At 50.1% G+C, this 21319-nt stretch overlaps 1 protein-coding gene across 3 annotated transcripts in view; it reads left to right on the top strand.

Moving 5' to 3' along the window:
- Positions 1–21319, top strand: part of RBFOX3 (RNA binding fox-1 homolog 3) — a 439432-nt gene that overhangs the window by 19793 nt on the left and 398320 nt on the right. Inside the window, exon 1 of one of the 3 annotated variants that reach the window (XM_059908966.1) lies at positions 11440–11499. The exons of 1 other annotated variant lie outside the window; for it this stretch is intronic. The gene's annotated coding sequence lies outside the window, so the exon portion shown is untranslated. Of the gene's footprint in view, positions 1–11439; positions 11500–11725; positions 11756–21319 lie in introns of those variants that run through there. One more of the 3 variants, XM_059908967.1, reaches the window with a different exon arrangement.

Below are 21319 nucleotides of genomic sequence, written 5' to 3'. Positions count from 1 at the left end.
GGACACTCACCCAGCCACCTGGGAGGCATGTCCAAGCTCAGGACTGGGCTTCCAGGGCCGGCAGTCCTGGCAGGCTGTTCACTTCTCTGGAAATGATGACGATATTGGGGGGTCGGGGTCGGGTGTAGCTGCCTAGACCAAATAGTAACCTGGCTTGCAGATTCCTTCCTAATGGGGGCTTGTCAATCAACCCATCAACTTGTTTTCCTGCCTGGGGAAGGCCCTGTGCTGGGCATCTGGGGCAGCCTAAGGAGGACACCAAGCTGCCCTTGGGAAGAAGTCAGTCGGAGCGGCGAGATGAAGCCCAGGAGGTCTTCTTGCAGTGAGAGTTCCCAGGATGAGTAAAAGATCAGTTGCCCAGTGGAAAAGAACGTATGTGAGAAATTGCCCAGGGTGAGGCTGGGACGTAAGGTTCAAAAGCATTTGTTTATGAACATTACAGTGGGCTCAAGAGCCAGATCTGGATGGCCCATCACCACCTGCCCCCCCCAACCCTGGAAACTCCTACTCATGCTTTAAGACCCAACTCAAGTGTCCCCTTCTCCCATGAAGTGGTCCTGCCCTGATTCCTCCAGGGTCTTCTTCATCTGTTCTCCCATAGCCTCTCCCCTGCCTCCAAGGGGGACCTGGACTGGGGGGCCTGTAGTTTCCTGGTGGCGTATCCTGTTCTTCCTCTGGGTGCCCAGTCCCTTTCTATGGCTGCATTTCCCAAAGTCTGGTCCCTGGACCCCTTGCAGCAGAAACACTGTGTTTCTTGAAAAAATGCAGGTTCCCAGGCCAGACTCCACCTTTGGCCAACATAGTCAGTAGTAACCAGCTCCCCAGGAGATCCCGAAGGATGCTGTGTGTCGAGACTGGAGTGTGGGGTTAGGTGGCATCCAGGCAGGCTTCTGAGGTGTTGCACTTGGCTGGTGCTTGTGGGAGAGACTTTCAAGCTGGTCCTCTGCTTGGCTGGGTGACTTCTGCAGTCCTGGGCTGCAGGACCTGGCTGGGCAGCCCGCGGGTTGGTAGATGAGGCTAGTGTCCTCCTGGTCATGACATCGGGGTTACTTTTCTCCCCATCCCCACCCCCTGCTCCTGAGCAGAAGGATTGCGCCGTTATTGTGGTCGGAGCATCAGAGGGCTCTAAATTAGGATTAAAACAGCAGAACCCCTGCAGATGCATCTTGTAAAGAACTGCAAGGTGGAGGTTTTGGGATCAGGCTGGTTCTGCACCCCTCACAAGAATGATACGAGGACCACACATGACAGAGTGTGTGCAGGGGCGTCACCTGTACAGTGACCCATCATGTCCCTGTGTTCCCCTCTTCTCACACTGTCTCTTTTTTCTGGGGACTGGAGGGGGTCTTGCAGAGTTGGTGCACCAAAGGGTGGGTGTTCTGGGTCTCTGTTGTTCATCTTTCTGCCTTGCACACACCTGCCACATAATTTTTGGGGCTGGCTAGTTGTTGAGTCAATTTCAAATGGCCTTGCCAGGACCAGTTTCTCCATCTGCAGCAGCAAAAGGAAAAAAATTATTTTAAACCTCCAGCATGGAAATTTCCCAGTTATTTTAAATAAGTTTCAGTTATTTGTGCTTGGCATTCAGATAAGAATTACAGCCTTGCACAGATGCAAATTCAGAGTCATAAAAGGAATATCGACAGCAATTGCAACCACATCACCATCTTTCTTGCGATCAGATGCCCTGGCTGCCGTCAGAGGAAAATGTAGCATTTGAAAAGCTGCAAGAGAACACACTCTCCAACGAACAAAACAAGCCTCTCTGGAGAAACGCAGGAAAGGATGCTTCTGAGAACTCTGCTGGGACGTTCCAAACAGCTCCTTACATTTCTGATTGAAAATATATTAAAAGAAAAATTTAAACCAAAGATCTCACCAAGTAAATCAATTATAAACCCTACCAGACTGAATTTAGCTGTGTGCCTCTGTTGGATTCTATCTAATACTGAGAAGCAGGATGAAGTTGTGGAGCATCTTCCTGCCTTTAGGGGGAAGAGTGTCAGGTACTGCTGTATAACAAACAAGCCCCCTAACTCAGAAGCTTGAAACAACAGTTGTTTCTTCTTGCTCATGAGTCTATAGGTGAGCTGGTTACTTCTGTTAATCTGGGCCATGCTTGACTGGTCTTGGCTGGGCTCACTCATGGATCTGTGGCCATTTGGTGGGAGGGCTGGAGATTGACAGCACTTGAGGACTGGTTCCTGCTTCACATGGTTTTCTACCCTACAGAAGGCTAGCTCAGGCTGGGTTCCAAGGCAGGAAATGGAATTGAGCAAGGCCTGTTGAGAACCGGACCTGGAGCTGATTCACCACTACTTGCAGGACTTCTTTTGGCCCACGTGTCAGGAGGCCAGCCCTGATTCCAGGGGTGAAGACATAGACCCCACTTCTTTTTGGGAGGAGCCTTAACGTCCCATTGCAAAGGGAGTGTTTACATGGAGGTGGGAACAGTCTGGGGCATTTTTGAAATCAATCTACCCAGGGTGGAAGCATTGACACTGGGAGCCAATCCAGTCTTGAAGGTACGGCCTGGGCAATGGGAAGCCTGGTCTGTGGGTGCTTGAGTTTGGCTGCAGGGGGTGGGGGTGGTCAGTACTGCCAAGATGCATGGAGACTTAGTCAGTGGAGGGTCATGCCCAAGCTCAGCCACCTGTCCAGTCCTAGCTCCCTTCTCAGCCCTCCCATGAGCCTGTCCCAATATCAGCTCTCCTTTCTCAGGGCCTACTGTGCTCACCGGTCCACATGTTCACCTCCTGGGCTTCTCCTCTCTGCTGGCCCTTTGCTGGTGGTTCCTGGTACCTTGATCTTCTCTCTCTGCTCTCCCTGGGCTGGGCCTTCAGCCACCACCCAAGTCCTGACTCTCCTCCTGCCTGAACCCCCATCTCCCCTGGGTTTGTTCAGACATCCTCTTCAGACTCGGCAGGTCCAAACATATAGGACTCCTCCTGAGTCTGGTCCTCTCTGTTTCAGCAGACGATACCTCTCCTCCCCCGCCCCCACTTGCACAAGCCAGAAGCCTGGGACGACTCCTGTCATCTTCATCTCTCTCTCTCTCTAGTCCTGTTCATTTCTCTCCTTTCCCACAGATGCCACCTTCTCTAGTCTTGACTGTATCCATAGCCTCCCACCTGCCTGAACAGGCCTAGGCTGCAGAGTGGGGGAAGTAGATTGGGGGGGTGGGGTGGCTAGAGCATCTTTGAAAAATGCAAATCTGATCATACTGATCCACTGCTTAGAATGCTTTAATGGCTTTAATGTTCTCAGGATAAACACAAAAATCCTGAGGGGCTTCTAGCTGACTTCAGCAGCCACCCTGGGGCCATCCTGCCTCCTGGTCTTCAGTTCCTCAGACAGGCTGTGCTCCTTGGAGCCTCAGGACCTTTGCACAGGCTTTCCTTCTGTTTGGCGTGCTCACTCTTCCTCTCCCCATTTACTTTGTCATTAATCCCAGCCTTGTCATTAATCCCAATTAATCCCAACTCCCTTTACCTTGTCATTAATCTCATTAGTCTTCAGAGCTCAGTTTTTTAGTCACTTCTGTAAGGAAGCCTTCCTTGACTGCCCCCACCCAGAGGTTGCAGCTAGCTTTTCCTATTCCCCCTGCAGGTCTCCCTGTAGCTCTGACTACAACTGCAGTGCAATCAGTGTGGTGCACTGACATCCCTCTGCCTTCCGTAGGGCCAGGGGCCGTTCAGTCTGAGTCATCACTGTGTCTCAGAATATGTCATGGTGCCTGCTCCTGAAAAGCCCAACAAATGGTTGAGATCAGTGGATGAACATGTCAGTTACGACCACACACATCAGCTCATTGGGTCCCGAAAATAACCCAGTGAAATAGACATCCTTGGCCCTGCTTTACCGAGAAGAAACCAAGGCACAGGAGGCCAGGGTCATAGGCAGAGGAAGGGGGGTTGGAGCCACACTGCCTCAGTCCAGAGGGCGTCCCCTCTCTGCAGCATCCAGTGCTTAGTTGCTGTAGTTCCATTGTTTGGTTTTTATGGGTTTGGGTCTTAGTCCCTGACAGGGGCCCTTAGGAATGGGGTCTTGCCTGTCCCCTGCCTCGCCTAAAACAGCTTATCCCTGGGAAGCCCTGCCTGGAGGTTGGGGCACAGCAGGCCATTCGGGGTTCCAGTGGTCCATGGCTCTGGTTGAGGCAAGATTAAAGAATGACCACTCCTTCAGAAACCACATCTAGCCACATCCCATGTGGCAATCACACACTGGGAGCTGCTAGCAACTCAGGTCCCTCCAGGAAATGCATCTTGAGCTACATTTCATTGAGAAGAGAAGGATCTTGTCTGGCATCCCCAAGTCATTAGTGAAGGACAAAGGGAGGCATGGAGAGGTGGGAAGGGAGCACCCACAGGGAAGTGGAGGTGAATGTCCACTTTTCCAAGGCCAGATACACACACACACACACACACACACCTGTGCACACACAATGCATGCACGTACACCCATGCACACTCACACATGCACGTGTGTGTGCAGGGCTCTAGTAAAGGGGTTACCTTGCCTCAGGGTCAGCACGATTCATTAAAAGAAGGTTCTCCAAAGTGGCCCTGGTTCCAAGGCAGCATCCATGGAAACCAAGCCAAGTCCCTTTTGGGTCCAGCTTCCCAGCTTCTTGGAACAGCAAGCAGCCTCCCTTGCCAGGTCCGGAGCAGGTGGCACCTGCTCCCCCAGGCTGTGTGGGCACAGGAACAGCCCTTGTCCCCTCCCTATCGGGAAACCAGATGGAAATCCTATCCTGTATCACACGAAATGCGGAAAGCATCTGTGACCTGGGGCTAGGGTGGGCCAGAGAGCTTCTCTAAGACCTGTGTCCTTCTTTAAAGGAGGTGTTTCTTAGCTTGGTGCATACATGCACAGAAATCGAACAGGTGACTCTCTGATAGTCCCTCCCGCTTAGTTTCATTTATTCTCTTTTGCCTGAAGCTCGTTAGTATGTCAGCACCTGGGATTGCAGCCGGCCCTGCCTCCCCTTAATTGGGGTCAGCAGAAATGTGGGTGAAGCAGGGACAGGGTGACCATAGGAAGAACGGTCAGATAAATCCAAGGCTGGGTGTAAGTCTTCCTTCTTGACTCTGGAAGCCCAGCAGCATCTAAGATGTCCTAATGCACTAACGGTTTACAGTCTACATTGGCCTTGGGTCAGCACTGTTGAGACAGACTCATTTTTTATCACAAATATATGGACTGGTGATGGAAATGTAGCATGAGCAAGAAAGGTCTTTGCTGTTAAAAGTGACGGTGACTCTGTGACCTTTGTTACATCAGCATGACCTCCCCTCCCCGGGCCGACATGAGGCCCCTCCCAAAATCTCCCAGCCCAGTGTGGGTGCCAGCCTCTCAGCCTTGCAGTTGAATTCAGTGGGCACCTACTGAACCATCATGGTCTGTGCCCCCAGAGTGGTGCGGGATGTTAGAACAGTGTTGGGTTCAGTCTTTGGTCTATTGGAATTGACTGGTTGGGGAATGAGCTTTTAAATCTATGAAACAGGAAGTGGTTCAGGGTGGACTGCGGGAGCCCTTGGCTGATGGATAGAGTTTGGATCGTCAAAGAATGGAGAAGGAGAAGGAAGAGGAAGAGGAGGAGATGGAGGGACTGGGGCTGGGAATGAGCAGTAGAGGTGGCACCTAGCAAATTCCAGGATAAATAAGCAAAGATGTGGACAGAGGACTGAGCATGCAGGCCTGGAGGACATCAGGAGACCAGGCTACAGGGCATGGCGTTGGCACGTTCTGAGAGCTAAGATCCGGAGGCTACCCTTGAGACCAACAGTGCTATGACCCCAATCCCCCTTTAAGGATGAGTAATGGCAGTGAATGGCCATCCAGTGCAGCTCTGGAGGACAGCAGATACCCAAGGCCACGGAGCTTGTGTACTGGAGCAACCAAGTTCCACCATGTTTCCCAATAGCCCATTCAGCTTCAAGGGCCTGTCCACTGTAGCAGAGCCAACCTGCTCCCTGGGGCCCCATTCTGCTGTTACTCGGAGAAGAAAACCAGCCAGGAGCTCAGCCCTCCTCTTCCCCTTCCCATCATTCACCTCCACATGGTGGATCTCCCCCTCGGTTCAGCATCTGGGGCCCCTCCTGCTCCCCACCCCCCTGCTGGCACTGCCCCGAGCGGATCTGAAGGCCAGGTGTTGTGGAAACAGTCTGCAGAACAGTATCTTCCTGTGGAAATCCAGGGAAAATGACATGTGAATATCAAGTCCAGAAAAGGGGGGACGTTCTTTGTTCTGGGGAGCTTGAAGCAAATGGGCTGATTTGATACTCCCTCCGGTGCGGGCTTTTCTCCGGGGAGTGATGGGCCATCCACCTGGCAGCTGGGCCAGCACATGTGTCTAACGCTGCACGAGGGCAGGTGCCGGGGGCTGGGGACAGGGATCCCTGACAGGTCTCTGCCTTCACCATGTGGCAGGACCAGATGAGGTCCCGAAGGGCCTAGGAAACAATTAGGCAAGGGCAGGAGTGGGAAGCAGAGCAGGGCAAGAGGGAAACAGAAAGACGAAGGCCTGTGCCATTCAGAAAGGAAGAGATGTGACAGAAGTGCATGGGAACAGCGTCCTGGAGCAGAAACTCAGGATTGCAGAGAGGACGGGGACATTTGGGGGCTGTATGTTTAAAATGCAGCCAGCTCTCTAGTAGACCACTGCTTTTTGGAGGATGTAATAAACCGGGGAGTTTGCAGCCAGTGTAGCCACAGCTGTGCAGTCAGGGATATGTGGTGATGGTGCGAGCCCTGCTGTCAGCGGCTGGCAAATGGTCTGAGCTGGGAGAATGGTGGAATTCTGGAATGATCCACCATTTGCTCAAAACCTCAAGATGCCAAGCAAACCCTACAGTAGCTACTTGTGCCTCTGGTTTTCTAGAAGAAGCTGTGTATAGGTTTAAAATTTTATGCTATTTTACTATTTTATTTTTAAAAGCCAGGCCAGGGAGTTCCTTTCCCATAGACATTGTGAATTCAAATGACATCTCTCCAAACAGTCTCTGTTGAGGACTTAGAAAATGTGCATCAATACACAGTTTTCGTGGTCCAGAGTGGGTTCCAGGAGGTTGGCCGGCAAGTCCCAGCCTTCCCCTCATGCTGCCAGGGAAGGGGGCGGTTCTGTGTGCATCCCCCCGCCAGCCCTCTCCCTAACTGTGGCCATACAGGTGAGGAAATGCAGGTACCTGCCTCCCAAAGGTCCTTCGGCTGAAAAAGCCGGCCTCACCCTCAGCCTCTACCTTGGTTCATGCTCTGTACCTGCCATCTGCCTGCTTTGCATTCCTGATGAACCAGGAGTTATTTGAGGACAGGACTTTGCCTTGGTGCTCCCAGAGCTGTAAGGTTACCAAACTTCTGATTTCCCTGGACTTTGTGGTTGCCTCTGGCATTGCTGAAGCCCCAGTGGGTAAGAGAGATGAGAGGGAAGCACACAAGTGGCCCTTTTGGTTGAACAAGTTTCTGCCAGCCCCCTTACCCCTCCAACCATCCACCTCCTGCCCATCGGCCAGCCAGCCCTTAGTCCCAGAAGGGAGGGCACTCTGGGGCCAGGTGGAGGCACAGTGGGATTCCGAGCTGAGCGGATGCTTATTTTTAGGAGCTTGTGGGCACTGCTGCCCATGCTGGGTCTACACGGCGTTCCCCGCTGGGTCTACATGGCGTTCCCCGCAGATCTATCCCTCTGGCAGTGGTCCAGAGCCACCCTTGTGCCAGGGGACCTGGGCTGGCGACCAGTCAGAGCTTTGGCACGAAGGGCTCTTCAGCCCAATGCTACTTTAGTCCAGAGAGCATTGTACCCCAGTCTCCCTTGTGCTGGTCTCCCCCAGTCCATCCCTAGCTCCTGCCTCCCCTTCTCTGGGTTTTTCAGGGCGGAAGTACGTTGACCAGCTGCTCCAGGAGCCAGAGCCAATTCTGAAACTGGCAGAAATGAGAAGCCACAAGATGTGTGTGTGCCGGCACGGGGATCTTAATTGGCAAAGCATGTGCCCATCGCTTTTAACACTGGACTTTTGGAAACTGCTGCCTCTTATCAAGAGACCTCGGCACTAGAAATATAAGAGTTTTAAAAAATGTAATATCATTGAAACAGTTTTTAATTGAGTTCGGTGATAAGTTTTTAAATCATCAAGCTCAGGGACACTTTTGGATCATGCTCCTTTTCCCTTTAGGGCATTTTCTTGTCCAGCTGAGTCCACCTGGGTATGTGAAAATCTGTTGCCTTTCTTCTTCTTTGTGGTCGTGCAGCTTCCGTGCTGAGGGTGCCAGCGTGCTCCATTTGTAGTACTGCGTTCCTTTGGCGACCCTACACTCCACCAGGTTCTCATACGTGTTTCTCACTCCCTGCTTTTCTGTTCTAGCCAGAATTGTTGGGAAATCTAATTGTCGGGAAGCTTAAATCTGGGAGTTGGAAGATGATAGAAATTTTCTGCACTAGTTCTCTCTGTCCTCTTCAAAGCCAAGATAATTTCTCCAGTTTTGAGCGAGAAGCTGTGATGGGGGTCTGGTGTGGGACATTTCCTGTCAGAGTGAATAGTACGGATGATGCTTCCCAGTAATGCGCTATTAGCATGCTGCGTTCTACAGGTTTGAGTTACCTGCTCCATCCTAATCAGGCCCATGGGGCCTGGGTTGGGGCTTCCATGAACCCCATTTTAACGATGGAGAAGTAGATGCTTGGATAGATCTCACCATGGGCAGGTGAGAGGTGATTAGAGGTATCTGAGGCCAGAGCTGTGTGTATCTATGTCGGTTGAGGTTCTCCTGAGAAGTAGGACCGATAGGACAATTTCGTATATCTCCATCTCTATCCCCATCTCCATCCGCATCCATATCCATATTATCTCTATCTCTATCTCTGTCTCTATCTCTATCTCTATTATCTCTGGCTATCTCTATCTCTATCATTATCTATATCAGGCAATTTATTTTAAGGAATTTGCTCACTTGATTATGGGGGCTGGCAAGTCCGAAATTCCTAGGGGAGGCTGGCAGGCTAGAAACTCAGGCAGGAGTTTATGCTGCAGTCTTGAGGAAGAATTTCTTCTTCTCCTGAAAACCTCAGTATATGTTCTTAAGGCCTTAGGCAGGTTGGATGAGGCCCACCCCCGCCACATTATTGAAGATCTGTGCTTAGTCAATTGATTATAGATGGGAGCTGTAACTACACAACACCTTCACAGCCTCACCTAGATCATTGGTTGAATCACTAGGAACTATGGCGTGGCCAAGTGGACACATAAAACTGACCATCACAGTGGCCTTCCAGGCTCCCAACAGGACTGGGTGACCTCCCCTTGGGAGCGAGGCTCTGACTGGTGGTTTCAGCCTGATCTGAGGTCTGCTCAGATCGCAGGAAAACCAGGAAATAATTTTTTTTTAATTAATTAATTTGTTTTTGGCGGTGTTGGGTCTTCGTTTCTGTGCGAGGGCTTTCTCTAGTTGCGGTGAGCGGGGGCCACTCTTCATTGCGGTGCGCGGACCTCTCACTGTTGCGGCCTCTCCTGTTGCGGAGCACAGGCTCCAGATGCGCAGGCTCAGTAGTTGTGGCTCACGGGCTTAGTTGCTCCTCGGCATGTGGGATCTTCCCAGACCAAGGCTCGAACCCGTGTCCCCTGCATTGGCAGGCAGATTCTTAACCACTGCACCACCAGGGAAGCCCCCAGGAAATAATTTGCAGACCATTGCAGAGTGGGCCAGACTGAAAACAGTGCATGTTGAGCTGTCAGATAAATCTGCTGCCCCAGGCCTGTTCCGGGCAGGGCCTTATCTCTTTCCCAGAAGTTGGAAATGACCCGACCTCATCTTGGCATTAAGGCAGATGTGCTCCAGTTCTCGGGTATTTAGCCTCATTTTGAATTGCTTTTTCAAAGGTGAGTGATGGAGATTCAAACTACTCTTTTCTTTCTTTTTCTGGTGCTCGTCTCACCCATTTCTCTAAGCCAAAGTCGGTCATATTTTTAAAAAGGAAATCTGATCTTGTCATTCCCATGTTTGAAACCCCCTCAGAGGGCTGCCTATGGAAGATGGTTCGGGCTCCATTAGTCCCACCCGCCCGGCCCTGCCTGCCTCCCCACCCCCTCAACCCTCTTTCCGGCACCTCTCACATGCCAGCTCCATTGGCCTCTCCTGGTCTTCAGGACCTTGGCCCATGTGAGTCTGTCTCCATGCCTCTCCCTGGTTGCTGTCACCCCAACATCTGCTCACTGAGAACCCCTTAACCTGGGAGCCCCTGCTCCCCTAGTGCGTGTCCTTGCAATAGTGAGACAGCCTGCTCCTGTTCTTTGCAGGGTTTCCACAATTGTAACTCAATAACTCGTAGTTTGGTGAACTGTTTAACGACCCATCTTTCCCATTAGACCAGTGGTTCTCGACCTGGGTGCTTTCAAAATCCCCGACGCACAGACTGTGGTCCACACCAACAGGTCAGAACTTCTGTGGGTGGGACCCAGGCAGCAGTTGATTTCAGAATTCCTCAGGTGACGCCAATACGCACTCAAAGTTGGGAACCAGCGCTGGCTCAGAGCGGGGCCTCGCTCTCAGCATCCACCCACGTGTGAGCTATAGAGATGCAAAATCCAGGTCCTGCCCAGACCTGCTGGCTCAGAATCTGCCCCTTAACAGGACCCCATGTTTTTTGGGGGCACACTGTGGTGTGAGGAGGACTCAGTTGACCACTGCAGGAGGCTGGAGCCCTGCCGTCCTGCTCACCACTGCTTCTCCAGCACCAGCCTAGTAGCTGCTCAATAAATCCTTATTAAGTGAACAGATGAATAATTTTTAAACAATCCCCCAAATCTCTCCCCCCCCATCCTGCTCACCCTGCCCCCTAGGACCATTTTCACTTCCTCCCGGGCAGCAGGCCCGGGAGGTGGCGGTGTAGGGGATGTGTGGGGGTGAGCATACCCTTTTTTTGCAGGATGCAGAATCTGGAGTTTGTGGTCCTCTTTCCCCTGCCTGGTTTCCCACCTCTACAATCTTGTGTGTTCCTAGAGAATGTCATCCTTGGCCCAGGTAGAGAAGGAGACACTGCCTTTCTCTGGCTGGTACATGTCCCGTCCCCCCTTCCCCCACCCCTGTCATGGTTTGGCTTCCCTTGCTGGCAGATTCATAAAGAAAACCCAAACCAGGATGGGGATGGGAGTCAGGTGATGCAGGAGGGAGGGGAGGGAGAAGGAACATTCCAGAGGAAGATGGGAAGGCGGAAATAATCACTTAGACTCGACAGTGAGGTTTTGGAACACATTTGGCTTGAATCATTGCCTTGGAAAATCCCAGATGTGGTTCTCCCAGCAGCATCTTTCACTCGGAGTGGCCACAGCTGTGGGATGGTGAGGGCCTGGCCCCTTAAAGGAAAAGTGTCTGTTTTCCCTGTGTTGGGGGTGTGAGCCATTGCAGAGCATTGAAGGGCCTCTCATCTCCCAGCCCCTCCCCGCAGGCTCCATGAGGTCCCCAGAGATGCCCAGAGCCTCAGGTCACCCCTTGGAACTGCATCACCCAGAGGTAGGTGTGTGGACAGGACACCGGCAGGCAACGGGGTCTCATCTGCCCAGTCCTCCTCTGTCTTTCTTTATTGGTGGACTTTGTCTCTCTCTCCTTTTCATCTGCTTCAGGCCCTGAGGAAGTATTTTTGGTACCTCTGCTTCATTTTCTAGAGCTCTTTACAAAGCTCTGGGAAGAAGGGCGAATTCTAGGGTGGACTGGAGTGGCCCTTGCCTTTGGTGGAGGGAGGAGCAGAGAGGAGGTGGCAGTGACTGAGGTACGGGGGAGAAAGAGGTCAAATGCCATGGGGTAAAGGGTTGCCTCTCAGATTTCAGATAAACAGTGATTGTTTAGAATGAGTATATCCCCAATATTGTATGGGACATACTTACACTAAAGGTTTTTGTTGTCTATCTGGAATGCAAATTTAACTGGGCATGCTGTATTTTTATCTGCTGTATCTGGCAACCCTACGTGGAGTGGAGGTGGGGTGGGGGTGGGGAGGGACGTTGCGATGGTGTCCTGGGGAGGGAGGGGCACTACTGGTAAGCTTTCTGCCGTCCTGCATTTCGGTCCTTATTCCAGGCCTCAGAGCCTTGTTGCTGAAACCCAGGCCTTTGCTGTTTACCTGCTGAGATGGGCACCCAAAATGAGCATGTCTGGAAACTGCTGTAGGCAATAGAGTAAAAGGATAAGGCTGATCCCTTACCTGCTATTGATACTTTAGAAATGAGCACACAAGGGCGATGGGCTCCCACTACTGACCACCAAGGAAAGGGTCCCCAGCTCTTGGGTTCTTCGGACTTGACTTGGCCCCGCCCCTGCCGGACCCCACCTCTCCCTAACTCCCACCCCATTGATGTGGCCGAATGCCTTCAGGAAGGGTAGTGGGTTGTGGGCACGCCATGACTGGAGGGCCCCGTGTGGAGTGAAATCTGACCCTGTGCCCCAGGAAGTATTTGTAGGTTTGATTGATTAATTAAACTAAGGATTGAAGCAAGGGGCTGACATGATGGAATTTGCTTTTTCAAAAAAGCGCTCTTTGGAGAAGGGAAAATGGGCTGGAGGCCTGAAGGTGGACATGGATGTCATTGTCAACGTGAGATCCTTTGGCTCATAGTAGATGCTCAGTAAATGTGTATTGGAGGAATGGGCCCTAGGCACTGGGATGCTAGCTGCTCCCTGGGGTGGGGGTGATGCAGGCCTTGGGGCTTCTTCTGTCCACTGGGAGATGGGGGTGTGGGTTTTCTACTCTCTCTGGGCCTCTGTGAATTTTGGTTCCTCTCGGGGCAGAATGGGGCCAGGCAACCTCTGGTGGGGGGCGGGCGAAGGGTCCTTGGGGCGGGCGAAGGGTCCTACAACCTCAGGAACAGACAGACTAGGGAAGGAGGAAGCATCACAGCCTGTCCTCACCTGGGCTTGATGGAACAAAGTCAAGACTTCGCTTCAGCCAGTTTTACAGGCAGGACCATGATTCGCCTTTTGTTCTGAGGCAAGGGCATGGTCTATTGCTTCCCCTATTCGGGATGTGTATTTGGAAACCACAACGCAGACTTCTTTAGAGAACTCAGAGATGCAGGAGACTCCGGGATTCCTTAAGAATCTTGGACCTGAGATTCAGATCATCAGTCAGATTCAGATCATCAGTGATCATTCAGATCACCAGATCATCAGTCCAAAGGGTGAGATTGCAGTAATGAGAAACATCCTTTTCAGTGAGTTAATGACAGCTAGGACAGGGCAGGGGCTGTGGAGCCAGCATTACAATAATTACCTAATAGATTAACTTCCTCACAGCTCTTCTGGCTCCGTTCGTTCTCTCCTTCCTGCCTCTCTGTTTCATAAAAAGTTCTTTCCCCCAGGGCCCCTCCTCATCCTGCAGTCAGTCTCTTATCTGTAATTTACAGGTTTCTCCATCCTTCCTAAGACACAACATTCTATTTCTTAAAAGCTACCCATGCTGCTATAGCTGTGCAGAGCAGCGGGGCCCCCAGACCCACTCCTGGAGAGCTAGACCTACACCAGGGATTCTCAGCCCTGGCTGATCCTCTGAGCCTTGGGAGAGCCTAGAATAAATACTGACTGCAGGACACCATTCTTGCCTGATGGGTCAGAGTCTTGGGGTGGGTCCTGTAAAGTGTCACTTTGAAAGTGCTATCCAGGTGATTCTGAGGGGTAGGAGGGTTTGGGAGCCAGTGGCAGTCTTTGCTCTTGGTGGGAAACGTCATTTACACACAACATTTGAGATGCAGGAAGCCTTGTCCACTCAGAAATTCTTAAACTGCTATTGTGCCAGTCAATTGGGGAAAGATAGGGTAGAGGAGTGGGATAGTGGGGTGTCTACTCATCTGTCCATGCATCTACCCATCTATCTATCATCCATCTATCCATCCATCCATCCACCTGTCCATCCATCCATCCATCAGTCCATCCCTCCATCCAAACATTCTCAGAAGTTCACCTTGGCCACCAGAATATCTTGCATCTGGTGCCAATGTTTGCAGCAGGTACCCCTGGGCAACAGCAAATGGAATAAATGCAGGTTGGTGGATTAAAGAAATAAACCTACTAGCATATACCCAAAAGAACTGAAAACATGGTCTCAAAGAGATATTTGTACACCTATGTTCATAGGTATTATTCACAATAGTCAAAGGTAGAAACAACCCAAGTATCTATCAACAGATGAATGGATAAACGAAATGTAGTATATTCACACAATGGAATAGTATTCAGCCATGAAAAGGAGTGAAATTTTGGCACATGCTACAATGTGGATGAACCTTGAAAACATTATGCTAAGTGAATGAAGCCAGACACAAAAGGACAAATATTGTATGACTTCATTTATATGAAATTCCAGAATAGGCAAATCCGTAGAGACAGAAAGTAGATTAGTCATTGCCAGAGCCTGGAGGGAGGGGAGAGAGTTATTGCTTAATGGCTACAGAGTTTCTGTTTGAATTGATGAAAAAGTTTTGGAAACAGTTGTTAGTGATAGTTGAACAACAATGTGTATGTACTTATTGCCACTGAACTGTTCATGTAAAAATGGTTAAATGGCAAATTTTCTGTTACTTATATTTTACCACAATAAAAGTATTTCAAAAAAAGAAGAACAGAAGGGACTCTCCTGATGGTCCAGTGGTAAAGGATCCACCTTCCAATGCAGGGAACATGGGTTTGATCCCTGGTTGGGGAGCTAAGATGCCACATGCCACAGGGCAACTAAGCCCGTGTGCTCTAGAGCCTGCACGCCACAACTAGAGAGCCTGCATGCTGCAACTACTGAACCCATGTGCTCTGGAGCCCATGTGCCACAACTAGAGAGCCTGTGCACCACAACTAGAGAGCCCACGTGCCACAACTAAGACCTGGCGCAGCCAAATAAATAAATAAAAATAAATTTAAAAAAAAAGAGAAAAGAAGAAACATGTTTGGGAGGCTAGTGAAGGTTTTCCTTGCTCTCTTCAGAAGCCAGTGTGTGGCTAGAGGGTGGACTGAGAAGCGCCATCGCCCCCTTGGCAGGTCCCCACCCTGTATCTGAGAATCTGTGATTTGGGGACAGTAGGGGGGTTCACCAGCCTAGCTGCTCCCACAGAGCAGGATTTGGGGGCTTGGCTGGTTTGTCCTCAGTGGTGGTTTGCGAGTGGGATGCAGGATCCTGGGTTATGGACCAGTCACTTTCAGAGGGAGGGTTTTTTGATGGGGCAAAGGTGGGAATTCAGCCTGCTTGTCCCCTGCATTGAGTGGATGGGGCTCTTGCATCTGCCCAGGCTTTGATAGGGAGGAATCGCCTGTTCTGAATATGGGGAGTGTGGTAAGGTCAGGCAGCCATGGGCATGGGGAGAAATGTTGAAAAAAAGAGGCCTTAACCCCAGGTTTTGCTGTAGTGGGAGGTGGGGAAGGCCTGCAAAAGCTTGCTTGTTAGAGACCATAATAAAGGAATAGGGCATTTGTACTTTGTGTACATACTTATTTGAAATATTAGAATTGGGGGTCCCAGTGCTGTTTCATGGCACTAAGACCAGATGAGGCCCTTGTGCTCCCTGTGTGTTTTGCCCTGTGTTGGGTCCTGGCTCCCGAGGGGCCCAGGTGGTCCTGGGAGCATCCAAGCAGCCTTCTGGGGGCTTTTGTGCTATTGGTTTGGTCTGCAAACCATCTCTCTCTCTTTTTAAAAAATATTTATTTAAAAAATAAATATTTTTATTTTTTAATAAAATAAAAAATGCACCGGGTCTTAGTTGCGGCACGTGGGATCTTTGGTGCCGCGTGCAGGATCTTTGTTGCGGCATGTGGGATCTAGTTCCCTGACCAGGGATTGAACCTGGGCCCCCTGCATTAGGAGGGTGGAGTCTTAGCCACCAGACCATCAGGGAAGTCCCCAAACCATCTCTTAATAGAGAGTATGGAGGGGAAGGTCAGGCAAGTTCTTATATGTGAATTTCAAATGGATTTTCAAATTCTGAATTTGTTGAATTGGAAGAAAAGAAGGTTTTCTCAATCGACATGACTCAGTCAGCCAGCCCTGCCTTGGAGCGAGTCCAGAGCCCAGAGATGAAGTCCCCAGAGAGGACACTGTTGTCGTCAACACAGGCGATGGCTTCCTCTGCCAGAGACTTGGGAATCCTTAAAGCAGTGGCCTCATTTTATAAAGAAGGAAATGGAGGCACAGACAAGCCAGGTAATTTGCCTAAGAAGAAGCTAAGCACACTGCAGGTAGCTCTTTCACTGCAGGGCAGATACTTGAACCTGTTTGGTAGGATTCAAGGCACAAGCCATTTACCCCATGGTGATCTGCCAGGCGTCCCGTCTGTAGTAACTCTCTTGATGGTGCTCGGAGATCCATGGAATGGATGAACCATGGACACTGCATCTAAAGGATGGCAAGTAAGGCTTCTGCCACTGGGCTCAAGGGCAGCCCAAGGTCCCCATCCACACGCAGGTCAGCATCTTGGCTGGGGTGGCCTGGAAGCCCTGTACAGCTCCACCTATGTTGGTGGATTCCATCCATCATAAGGAGAGATGCCCCCTTGGCGTGGTGATTTTCAAGCAACATCGTGGTTGAAAGCGTGAAATGGAAGGTATGGGGTTTCAGGGTTTGGCTTTAGGATCTGGTGTAAACCTCAGCATTTCTCCTATTTAAGGGTCCAAGGTGCATAGCACATGGACGGATGGCGGACTGGGGCCCACGATGGTCCTAACTGGTTCTCCGGCACACAGCTGAGAGTCCCATTGGAGTGCCGGGCAGTGCAGTGGAGGAAGGAGCTACTGGGGAAGACTGTCTGGCCGCTTCTTTTAGTGGACAAGTAGGTGATCCCAGATACAGCATGCAAGGCTCAAATAGGGACTATGACAGCCTTGTCAAATGCCTTTGTTCAAAATGCTTATAATTGGTTGAACAACAAATGAGAGCTGATTAACAAGTGGATAAAACATGGAGGGAGGTTTCTAGAGATGCGCCATAAGCCATCTAGAGATGGGCTCTGTCGTCATGCTCTTCCTGCTCCTTATGGGGGTTGATGACTCAGACGGGGACAGGTGGCAGAGTTATTAAATTTGAGGATGATACGAAGCTGAGAGCAATGGTGAGTGCATTTTGTAGACAGACTCAGAATTTAAATATATCTCAGCAGTTAGAATGATAGGATGAATCTAGCAGGATACAATTTAGTAGGAATAAATTGAAAGCACTTTATTTGGGTCCAAATAGCCAAACTCTCCAAGCCTGTGATGGGTGAGACAGGGCTAGGTGGTGGCAAATATAATACTAAGCAAGCCACCGTGTGAGCCAACAGTGTGATAAGGTGGCATCAAAAATCCATAGGGGGATGGGACTTCCCTGGTGGTCCAGTGGCTAAGAATCCATCTTGCAATGCAAGGGATGCCGGTTCTATCCCTGGTCAGGGAACTGAGGTCCCACAACTAGAGAGAAGCCTGCGTGCCACAACACAGAGCCAGCGCGCCCAAACGAAAGATCCTGCGTGCCGCAACTGACCCAATGCAGCCAAAAAATAAATAAATTTTTAAAAAAATCCATAGGCGGTTTAAGTTGCATTAATAGAAGTATTATTTCCAGCAGAAAGGAGGAGACCCTGCTCTATCCTTTCTCAGATAGAGCACTGCTGGGGTCCTGTCTTCAGATCTCTATGCCCCATTTCATAAAGGACTTTGAAGAGCCGAGTAAGCTTCCAAAATGAATTCCACAGACAAAAAAGTGATGTGCTAAACTTATTCTTTGCTACTTAAAAATATTTATTATTATTATAGTAAATATTTTCTTTTTGTAAAAAATAAAGCACAGCGAAGTGTAATGATGGGAACAAAAATTAGCCATAACCTTAATCTTCCCACCCAGAGGTAACTACTTTATTATTTTGGTTTATTTCTTACTAGTCTTTCAAAATATGCATTTAAAAATGAGATTAGGATGACATTTATATATAGTCTCTGCCTTGTTTTCATTCAAAATTATATGGTGAGCGTCATTCCATGTTTAAAGCATCCACCAAAACCACAGTCTTTAGTGATTGCTGTCTAGTCTGTTGCATGGATGTCCCGAAAATTCGTAATTTGTTTCTTCCTTCCTTGCCTGTTGGCGGATTGGGTTGTTTCCAGTTTTTTTCCATGTTATAAATAATCCTGTGATTAACTTCCTTGTATATAAATCTTGGTCTGTGCCTGTGATTATTTCTGTGAGATCAATTCCTAGAAGCAGAATTTTGGGTTCAAAGAACACAAACATTTGTAAGGCTCCTGAAACATTTTGCTAAGGGGTCCCCAGGAAGTTTGTTCCCTCATTAACACGTGCCCATCAGCTGTTGCGGGTGTCAGTGCGCAAGCTGGCCAACACGGCTGTTATCCTCCGGAGCGATCTTCCCCAATTTAGTAGGTGGAAATGTTATCGCGCCCGGCTTTCATTTGTGTTTCCTTGATTGTTGTGAGAGGCTGAATTACCCTTTGGTCGTCCTGTCTCCTGTTTGGTGATGCCTGGTGGATCGCACGCCTTCCTCCCAGCATGGTGAACACGTCTTGGGGTTTCCTGAGAGTGGGGACTATGTCTCCTTCATCTGGCCCTAAGTTCATGGGGAAGGATGGCTGGATGAAAGAGTCAGGTTGGGGCCACCCAGCCAGGAGCCAGAAGGGTTTGGACTGCACACGTGCAAGTGTGGGTCAGAATGAGAGCAGGAGCCAGCCTGCCTGGGGTAAATGCTGGTCATCACCCCTTACCTGGGTGACCTTGGGCAAGTTACCTCAAGGAAACCCTGGGTCCCCCATCTGCACTGGGGCCAAGCGTCATGCTGGTGGGGGCACAGAGACACGTGGAGTGTTAAGCGGGGGGTGGGCACAGGGTTAGTTCTCATTTAACCTTAGATGATTTTCTTTTGAGTACTGTTATACCAATTTCCTTCCTCTATATGAGGAATGCTTCTGTGAACCATGACAGAACTCACTTCCTCAATTCTGTTCTCTGTTTCGCCCAACAAATATTTATTAGGTGCCTACTCTGTGACGGAGAGCATTGCACTGGACAAGCAGATAGAGAAAAGACACGCTCTGTGACCTAAATTCCAGGCCAGCAGGGGATTCAGACAGGCAGTTGAAGAACATATTGGTTTAATTCCAAAGAAGAAAAGTGCCAAAACAGAGCACACTTTGCAAAAGAGGACATATTCTATTCCTATTCTATGTGGAAAGAAAATTAATCACACTAGTAATCAAATCCATACCAATGTAAACAGCGTGACACCCCCTTTCCCATTTCATATTAACAAAGGCCTAAAAAAATGCAAACATGCAGTGTTGGCAAGGTTGTGGTGAAACAGGTACTTCTTTAAATCGTGCCATGAAATCGTGTCCTCTGTAGGTCAAAGATATAAATATGCTGAGAAGTGGCCGTCTTCATTTTCAAATGAACAAGAGAGCTGACAGCAGTGGAATCCTGCCCTTTCCTTGCCTACAGAAACATGGCCCTTTGTTTCCTGCCTCATGGGCCGCAGTTTCTGACAGGGGCAGTCTCAGCTCAACAGATGAGTCAGCCTTTGGCCTGTTCATCCTCTTCCTTCTCACTGAACATTTCTTGGAGAAGACCCGTTGACTACGTTCCCACATTCCAGAGCATCTTTCTATCATGGTGGTTTTTGTGGGCTATTGATCCCATTGGCTTGTTTTCTGAGATCCACTTCATTTCATATGTTCCTAAAGGGAATTTCAGGACAAGCGAGGGCCTCCTCGCTCCCCTTCATCACCTCCCTGTGCTGCCCCCGCGGAGACAGTGGGCGTGTGCTGGTTGGTACAGGGCCTCATCTTCAGGTCCTAATCTGAGCTGTGATTTCCCCAGGCAGGTGGGCAGGCTGGCATCCAGCAGAGCCATGCTCTGAAGGGGGAAAATGTGTAGTTCTACTGAGTGCTTCCTGCTGGAATCCTGGGGTGGGGACAAGCCCCTTGCCTGGGCCAGTTCACCCACTGATCACGTCACCTGGTCCCTGATCCTTTTATCCAGTGGCTGGGAGGAGAAGAGCTGTGAATGGAAGGCAGTAGAGTTCTGGCCCTTCCCCGGCTCCACTCTCTCCAGCCACCTTGGACTTTATCCAGCGCCCCCAGACACCAAAGCGGCTGCAACAGCCGGGCAGTGCTTCATGCTGGATGTGTATTTTCAGAAGCTGCGGGGGACGTCATGTGTATAAAATTAGCATTGCCTTGTTGGCCCCTTACAGACTAATTCAGAGTGAAATGTTTTAGCAATGGTGGGCTGATTCTATCAGGAGAACAAGAACTAATTAAATTCCCTCTGACCATCAAGCAGTAAATTATTTATATCCAGACAGATGCAATCTAATCTCCAGCATCCAGCTCAACCCAACACTCATCCTACTTGATTTTTCAAGGGGAGAGGAAGAAAACAGAAAAGACTCAAGTACTCGAGAGAGGAGACAGACATTAGGCAGACATTAGGGAGACCTGTGGAACTCTGGCCTGAGAGGTGCTTGGCCTCCTCTGCCGATGGAGAAACTGAGGACACAGGTGAGGGCTCAGGGCTTCTCAACTTGGTTCCCAGGAGCCGTGGCCTCCACGCCGTTCCTTACACATGGAAATTAAAAAAAAAAAAAAAAAGGAATTGACAAACTATTCTTTAACATGATCTCAACTGTTTGTGGGGAGAATTAATTTCACTAATGAATTTGCTAATGTGTGTCACAAAGACTTATTGATCTGCCCGTTGCTGGCCTTTGGTGGCTGCTGAATGGCTGCCAACTTGCATTCTGGGGTAGAGTGATTAGCTTGGCCTCACGTGGTGGGATGTGCTGCCCACTGCGCATCTCCTCTGTCCTCACTCATGATGGGAGCGTGTCGAGGAGACAGCTTGGATTTTGTGGAACCAGTGCATGGGAAACCCAGTGCCACCACATCCCCATACCAGGAGACAACATCTTTGCACCAGTGCTGCTGGGTGCAGGTGGGGATGGGAGACTGGGCCCATCCTGGGCCTGAGTCCCCACAAGCCTGTGCCCCTCCCTGGTGAGGAGGTGGGGGCTGCTCCTGGGGTGCTGGTTGCTGGTCTGTGACGCCAGCCAGGACGTGGAGAGGACTCCTTTTGCAGTGCCTGAGTCAGTTGAGTTCAAGGTTGTTTGCTTCCTGACCAGCTGAACTGTGCTGGCCTGTGCTGGACCCCAGGCTGTGCGGCGCTGAGCACTGTCACACACACACAGCACTTTTCAGCTTTGGTGGTGACCCTATTTGGGTGAAAAGGTGCTGACACAGTGGGCTCATGGGCCTGGGGTCTCTGTAGCTGTCTCAGGACGCCTGCGTGAACCCTGTCTGTTTTCATGTGAATCAGCAG

Source organism: Balaenoptera ricei, chromosome 20, assembly GCF_028023285.1.
Source record: "Balaenoptera ricei isolate mBalRic1 chromosome 20, mBalRic1.hap2, whole genome shotgun sequence".
Classification (NCBI taxonomy): Eukaryota; Metazoa; Chordata; class Mammalia; order Artiodactyla; family Balaenopteridae; genus Balaenoptera; species Balaenoptera ricei.
This window is presented reverse-complemented; position numbering and strand designations above follow the sequence as displayed.